We start from the raw sequence: 7,460 nt of genomic DNA on the forward strand, positions 1-7,460 counted from the left end.
CCCTCCAGGCCACAAGCAGGGAGCTGGATGGGAAGAGGGTCCATCAGGATCAGAACCGTCACTCATATGGCATCCCTGTGCTTGCAAGGCAAGGACTCCAGCCAACAGGCCACCACCTCGGTCCCTTCCTCTTCCTTTTCGTACTGAGGACCTGGCATGCCCTCATGGTCAGGATAGCCTGTCCAAGCCTACCACGACCCCCCTCAGCCCTGTCTTGAGTCTTAATATTATCCCATGCAGCCTATAGCGTGCTGGTATTCCATAGGGTGGAAAGGTGCCGTTTTTGTGTTCCTGCTGCTAGCTAAGGACATTTGGCTGAGCTTGCTATGCCTGTTCCTGCACAGGTACATGAGTAGTGAGGGACAGTCCCTCTAATCCAAGCCAAGGACATTGGCTAGGCAGCACCATGCTGACTACAGTAATTAATCTGAACCAGCCACTAGCAAATGTCTCTTCCATCTCTGGTTGCTACTGCTAACCGGGCCACCCCAGGTAGGGAGAGAGCAGGTTGGGCTCTGTCTTGGACTAGGGTTGCTGCAGAAGGTCAGAAGCCAGAGTCCTTTTGGGCATAGAGCAGGTGTGACAGGTTGAAGGCCGGGGGCTCCCACATGCCTCTCGGAGGCAGAGGAAGAACCCAGGGGTGAAATCTCCTTTTGTTTCCTCCCTTTTCTTCCTTGCTCAATCCTTCTGCAATTAATTCTGTTTTCATCGTGTTGATAAGACTTGTTCCTCTTTGTAGTTCCTTGTGATCCTCATCCGCATGGTCATCAAGCTCCTCCAACCAACCGCTTCATCCCTTGTGCAGGTGCAGGGTTTCTGAGAGCAGTGGGCGGAAGCACAGCTGCACATCTCCCTGTCCTCTGCTCTTCCGGCACTCCACCCACCCTGTTCCACTTCACTTGCCCCAGGAGACAGTTCCACGTTGCAGCTTAGCAGATTGTGTTTTAGATCCAGGCTTCCACAATGAGGATTCCAGAAGATGGAATGCTCTTGGTGTCTGCCCTGAAGATCTTGCTTCACCTGCTCCTGTGATGTGGTTGGACCTATTCTGTGACCAGGACAAAGAATCAGGGCAGAGCAAGGGGAGGGAAAATCATCCTGATTTAGTTATTATTACAGCTGCAGCCCCATTTCCATTCCTCACCAGTTTACCTCCATGATTTTAGAACCCTGTGTGGACAGCACACACACCCTCAACTTCCTGCCCATGGCATACCTGACATTCCTCCCAGCTTTCCCACCAGGCTCCTTAGCATCACCAGAAAGTGAAACTTTGTGAGCTGCTCATTTTCTCTGTCAAGGGAACATCTTTAAATATGATATGTAAGGTAGGTTTGGAAGAGGTGTATCCTTGAGTTTTTCTTTACTGTGGAAAAAGTTCATTTCACTTTCAAGACAAAGCAAAGCTTTGCTCCATATGATTTCACTGTTAGAATCAGGACTGCATCACTCCATTCTCTTCTGGCCTGTAGGGTTTCCCTAGGGAGGTCTCATGTAAATTTAATTGGCTCTCCTTTATATGTCAATTGATTTTTTTTTCCACATGCACATTTAAGGATCTTTTCTTTATGTTCAATTAAAGAGAGCTTGATTATCATGCGTCATGAAGATTGCTTTTGTTTAACCCTGCTGGGAGTTCTGGACCCATCCTGGATGTTGTTTCCCAATTTTTTCTCCAGCGAAGGAAAGTTTTCCCTTATTATTTCAATGGATATATTGTTAAACCCAGCTTCTCCTTCTGCACCTTCTGGAACTCCCATAACTTTTATATTTGACCTTTTAATAGTGTCTCTCAATTCTTGAATACTTTTTTTAGCTTGACCCAGCTCTGCTTCCAACTTTTGTTTGCTTCCACGTGGTGACAGGAAATATCTTCTAATTTTGTGATTCTTTCTTCTGCCTCCTTCGCTCCATTTTGGAGAGTTGCCACCATACTTTTAATTTACTCCATTGTATTCTCCATTTCTGTATATCTGACTTTCCAACAAAAATAAATAAATCTCAAAAAAAAGCACTTGCTCATGCAAGAAGGGCACTGATGCACTAATCTATCTGAAGAAGATTTATTAGAGAACCATGATTTATGAAACTCAAAAGGATCTTTCCTTTCTTTTGGTGGTATTTTATTCCTAAAGCTATTTATATACTTCCTAGTACATAAAAATTTAAATGCACAAATAAAAGTTCATACATGAGAAAATATTTTGTTTTTGAAATAGATTTCATGTTTTAAAAATAGACCAAGCTATACAGACTTGAATAAGTGTTCTTTCATTGAATAATATATTGTGTTAATAATGGTGTCTTAGACAAATCTGTTGGAGGTTCTTTCAGGTAAAGAAGGATGAAAACGCTGGAGGCTCTGCTAGAATTAGAATATCACCTATTTATGGCGTGTCTCCTACAGCAGGTGTTTTCAAACATTTTATCCAACATTTTTTAAAAGCCTCTGCTTTTTTTTTTGTTTTTGATGATGCGTTAGTTTTATTGGAATGGCAGATTTGCAGAAAGAGAGAGGCTGATATACATATCTTGCAGCCTCTAGTTTTTGAAGCCTTAGTGTTATAACTACCATTTCGCAGTATTTCTGTCATTTCCATCTACAATAGCTAAACTCTTATTTACACATGATTTCCCATATTCTTAATAGAAGAAAGGCTAAGGATTATCCAGTGTAGCAATCAGAATATCTCTAAGGCTGTATATAAAGCTACTTTGTTATCTCAGAGAATATAAAAATTGAAGGAATTTTTCTACTTGTTGAATTCTTTATTTACTGAGGGATTAAGCCCGTGACTATATCGTAAGTTGTAAGTACCTTACTGCTCAGACCCTATGGAATTTTACCATAATTTTTTTTATATTTCGTGTCCTCGGAGAGAGAACATATCAAATATTAAACTGATAAGAACAGATACTCCACTTGATCTTAGCCAAAAGACCAAGAAGCGATCCATAAAATTTAAAAATTAAAAAAAAAAAGAAAGGATGGGAATTCAGGAAAAAAATAAAAGCCTACCACTTACAGAACATATTTGGTAATGCCAAGAAGTACCTATGTTTCTGGTTTAGGTATTTACTCTGTTGTTATTTTTGAACATATTTGTTCAACTTAAGAGGAAAGTTTACAGTAAAACAACATGACTTGTTATGCCAGCCTCATACATCTTGTGTTTATCTTATCAATTACATCATGTTCTCCTATTCTTTGTTTAGTTTTGTATTGTTTGATTGCCATGTCCCTAGCAGCCACAGGTTGTACTTCACACACTCCCCCAACAAACACACCTAAAAAAAAGTACATTATTATTAAAATTAAAAGGGGGAAAAAAAAAGAAAGAAAGGAGGATATAAAGATGGATATGGGGAAGTATCATTATGGATAAAAATTATATATGTGAGAATAATCCATTTTCTTCATACACATTTTGAAAACTTTAATGAACTGAGACATGAATCTCAGAGAATTTATTTTCTTACTTTATATTAATATAGTCTGATTCATTATAATTTTATCTTTAAAAATCTACATTAAAATGGGAAATAAATAATTGAGGATATAAGAAGTAAAAAGTAAGAAATTCTTAAAAAACTAACAGGGACTAGTTAACTATATATGTTGGCAAAATAACAATGTTTTTAGAAAATAATACTTAAAATTTTCGGAAAGTATTATTGCCTTATTGCCTGTAAATCTCGTAAGTTGTTTCGTCTCTTTAGAATCAAACTGAAGCTCTGTAAAGTCACAGGCTACTCAAGTCTGAAAAAAGGGAGTGTGATATAGCGGATGAGAATCTTCCATCATCTGGCCCACCCCCTCCACATGCCTGCAACAGCAGGAGCGTAAGATGGAAGCTAGTGTCTGCCAGGTAGATGACGGGTCCTCATGCACGTGAGCTGTCATTCTCTGCTTCTTAGGCATATTTACAGGGAACCAGAACAGAGGCAGAGTAGCTGCGCATCAAATGACAACTTCAATAGGAGATGCGTGAATCCCAAGTAAATGCTTAACTCACAACTCTTGCCCTGCATATTTTATTTTAAAAAGTTGGATGCAATAAACCCAGATGTCCAGCAATGGATAGCTGGATTAAAATAATTTGCAACGTATGCATGATAGAATCTTACTCAGCCATAAAAATAGTGAACTTTTGTCATGTGTAACAAAATTAATGTAACTGGAATTCATGATTCATAAAATAAGCCAGTTCCTAAAAGCTAAATAGCATATATATATATGCTGATCTATAGTAATTAATATACATATACAGTTTATATATATATGAGAGAAAATGAGGTGTTTGTCTTAATGTGTCTTACTTTACCTCATATAATGAGCCCCAGTTCCATCCATTTTGTGGTAAATGTCAGGATTTCATTCATTTTAAGAGCCAAATAATGCTCCTTTGTATATATTTACTTCATACATTTAAAAGAATTAATTTTTTTATTTTGAATTTTATGGTAGAATTCCATAGGATCTGGGATCCCCTCCCTAAATGCCACCTCCTTATGGATTTTCCCCATATTATTACAATAATATAGCCCATCATAAGCAGTCATAATTCCATCAGTCTGTTATTTAAGTGTGCTCCAAAATTGCTGGTATAGACAATGTCAGGCAATCTAGCATCCCACTGACTAGAAATGTCGAACAGTTCCATTGGGAGTCCATCTTTGATTTGGAAGTAGGGATGCATATTTAATTATATCTTCACATCTGAATATGATAGTCTCTATTACGTAGTCACTGTGCATTCCCATAAACGAGAAGCCACAAAACAAAGTCAACAACAGGAATGAAGTTAAAACAAAAAATTTTAAAGGCACCATGGAGTAAGAAAATGTACCACTGAATAACCAACACATGGGTGAAGATAAGAAAAGACAAGAGCCTCTTGGGTAAAATGATACCATCATGCAATCTGTGAGCAAACGATGAATTCAACAAGAGAAAATAAACTATTTACTTCACTCTTTACTTATTCATTCATTGATGAACATTTGGTTGATTATAAATCTTTATTATTGTGTGCAGTGCAATAAACATCAGCGAAATGATATCTCCTTCATATGCCAATTTCATTTTTGTTGGGTATATTCTCAGAAGTGGGATAGATGGGTCATATGATAGAGTTATTTTTAGTTTCTTGAGAAACCTTGATATTGATTTCTGTAATGGATGTGTTACTTTGCATTCTTACCAGCAAAGCTTCAGGGTATCCTTTTCTGTGCAACCTAACAAGAATTTGTTGTTGTTTTATCTTTTTGATAATTGCCATTATGATTGGAGTGAGTTTGAGTTTTTATGTGCATCTCCTGATGGCCAGTGACACCTAGCAGTTTTTCATCTACTTGCTAGCCATGTGCACTTGTTCTTTGGAAAAACATCCACTAAAAGCTCTGTTTGACCCTGTATGCCATGGTTGCAATTTGTCCAGAGATTTGGAATTGTAGAAAGGCAGAAGCTTCATTAAATCAGTGCTGGCTGATTTCGGGGAGTTATAAACCAGCAAAATTCTTAAGGACAATTGTACAGTGGAAAAATAGAAAGCTGGCCTACTTTATTTTGCTTTATAAATACTTGAAAAGTTAAAGCTGCAATTTATTTTCATATCTCTTTATCTTGAAATTATCATTGTGACACCACTGGATTGCGAGAATCCCATAAATAACAGTCCCTGGTTAACAGTAAATTTAAATTCTTTATCGGAAATCAGTGACAGCTTCTACCTGAATTGATGCCATGTGGCCAATACTTGGAGCACTGGTAAGAAATTCTGATTGTCTTTCAATATGTAAAACAGGGTATTAGGAAGTGATAATTCACCTATTTCAAGGCAACACTTCTATTTTTTAAATTATTTTTTAAAGCTACCCAATAACTAACGCTGGTCCTCTCTTTTTATAATGTGCATCTTTAAAGAGAAATATGTCACTGGATGTCTTGTCATGGGAGTCAATTAGATTTCGTTATCATTGCAGGATGTTTTTCTGAAAGATCTGTGAAAGAGTGAGGAGTCCACATATTACAAAGTAAAAACTACTGTAATTTTCCATTTAAAACTACGTTTGGGGGATTATTACTGTAGTTGATTTAAGAAGAAAAATAAAATTCTAGTTGAAATATGGCAGACACACTGACAAAATTAAATTAGATGTAGACCTGTGTCTCACAGTTTCAGCAAATTGGTTTTGGTTAACTTTTATACTAAAGCATACTTGAAAATATCAATTCCTGACTTGAGTGATAAAATGGTGGCTAAATACAAGCATAAAGAGCATTTTCATTGGAATGGGAGCAGAAGCTACTGCGACTTCTATAGATGGGCATGGTATAAATGAATAGAAAAGACGTTAAAGAACATGTAAGCATTATACCTGTTTCAAACTCTATTTACATTGGGAGCTTAGGGGCTAGATTAAGCAGCCTTCAGGAAAACGGGATATGCCAATGATGAAATTAATACTGATGTGATTTAGACCCTTGGTGATACAGGAGGTACCATTAAAACTCCTACCTTCTTGAACTGTCTTAAATTTTGAATTAAATCATGATTCAAGTTTGATAAATTGCATATGTCAAAAAAAATCTATCCATTTTTTCTAGGTCTTCTGATTTGTTAACATATAAATGCTTGTAATAGTTTCTGATTATTCTATCTGTGTCACCATTATCCATTATTATTCATACTTTTGTCAGAGATACTATCAATTCATAAATGTCCCTTTTTTTATTGATTATTTGAGTTAGTGGAGACTCTAGTTTGTTGATTTTATCAAAGAACCAGCCCTTTGATTTGTTAATCCCTTATGTTATGCTCTTTTCATCTTTTTTTTTTCACTTCTTTTTATTATTATCATTTTATGATATAACATCATGGGCCCTGGGATTTCCCTTTTCCACTCTCTAACTCTGTCCCACCTCGCTGAGTTACCCTATATCATTACTATAGTATATTTCTTCATACACAGATATATGTCCATTATTGCGGTCATGGACGATAGCAGAGAGTCCAAAAAACTATTGTCAAGATATAGCAAAAAGGGCCCAGCAGTGTGGCCTAGCAGCTGAGGCCCTAGCCTTGCAAGCACAGGGATCCCATGAGGGCGCCAATTAGAATCAGAATCCCAGTAGCTCCTCTTCCCATCCAGCTCCCTGCTTGTGGCCTGGGAGGGCAGTCGGGAACAGCCTTGGCCTTGGGACCCTGCAGCTGCATGGGAGAACCAGAAGAAGACCCTGGTTCCTGGTTTCAGTTTAGTTCAATTGTAGCCCTGTAGGCATTTGGGGATTAAATTGGCAGATGGAAGATCATCCTCTCTGTTTCTCCTCCTCTCTGTTTATCTGACTTTCCCAAAAAAATAAACAAATTTTGAAAGAAAGAATAAAAACGATGAGGTAGGCTTGGAGGTGGAGCTGTTTGCCAGTAGAGACCTCGGGGTTCACACTCTTGCCTGGG

General features: G+C 37.7%; 1 pseudogene; it reads right to left on the reverse strand.

Moving 5' to 3' along the window:
• Positions 1-2,835: 2,835 nt before the first annotated feature.
• LOC121152145 lies at positions 2,836-2,953 on the reverse strand (annotated as a pseudogene).
• Between the last annotated feature and the right edge of the window lie 4,507 nt (positions 2,954-7,460).

The sequence above is a fragment of the Ochotona curzoniae genome, unplaced genomic scaffold, assembly GCF_017591425.1.
Source record: "Ochotona curzoniae isolate NIBS_2020 unplaced genomic scaffold, NIBS_Ocur_1.0 contig_2369, whole genome shotgun sequence".
Classification (NCBI taxonomy): Eukaryota; Metazoa; Chordata; class Mammalia; order Lagomorpha; family Ochotonidae; genus Ochotona; species Ochotona curzoniae.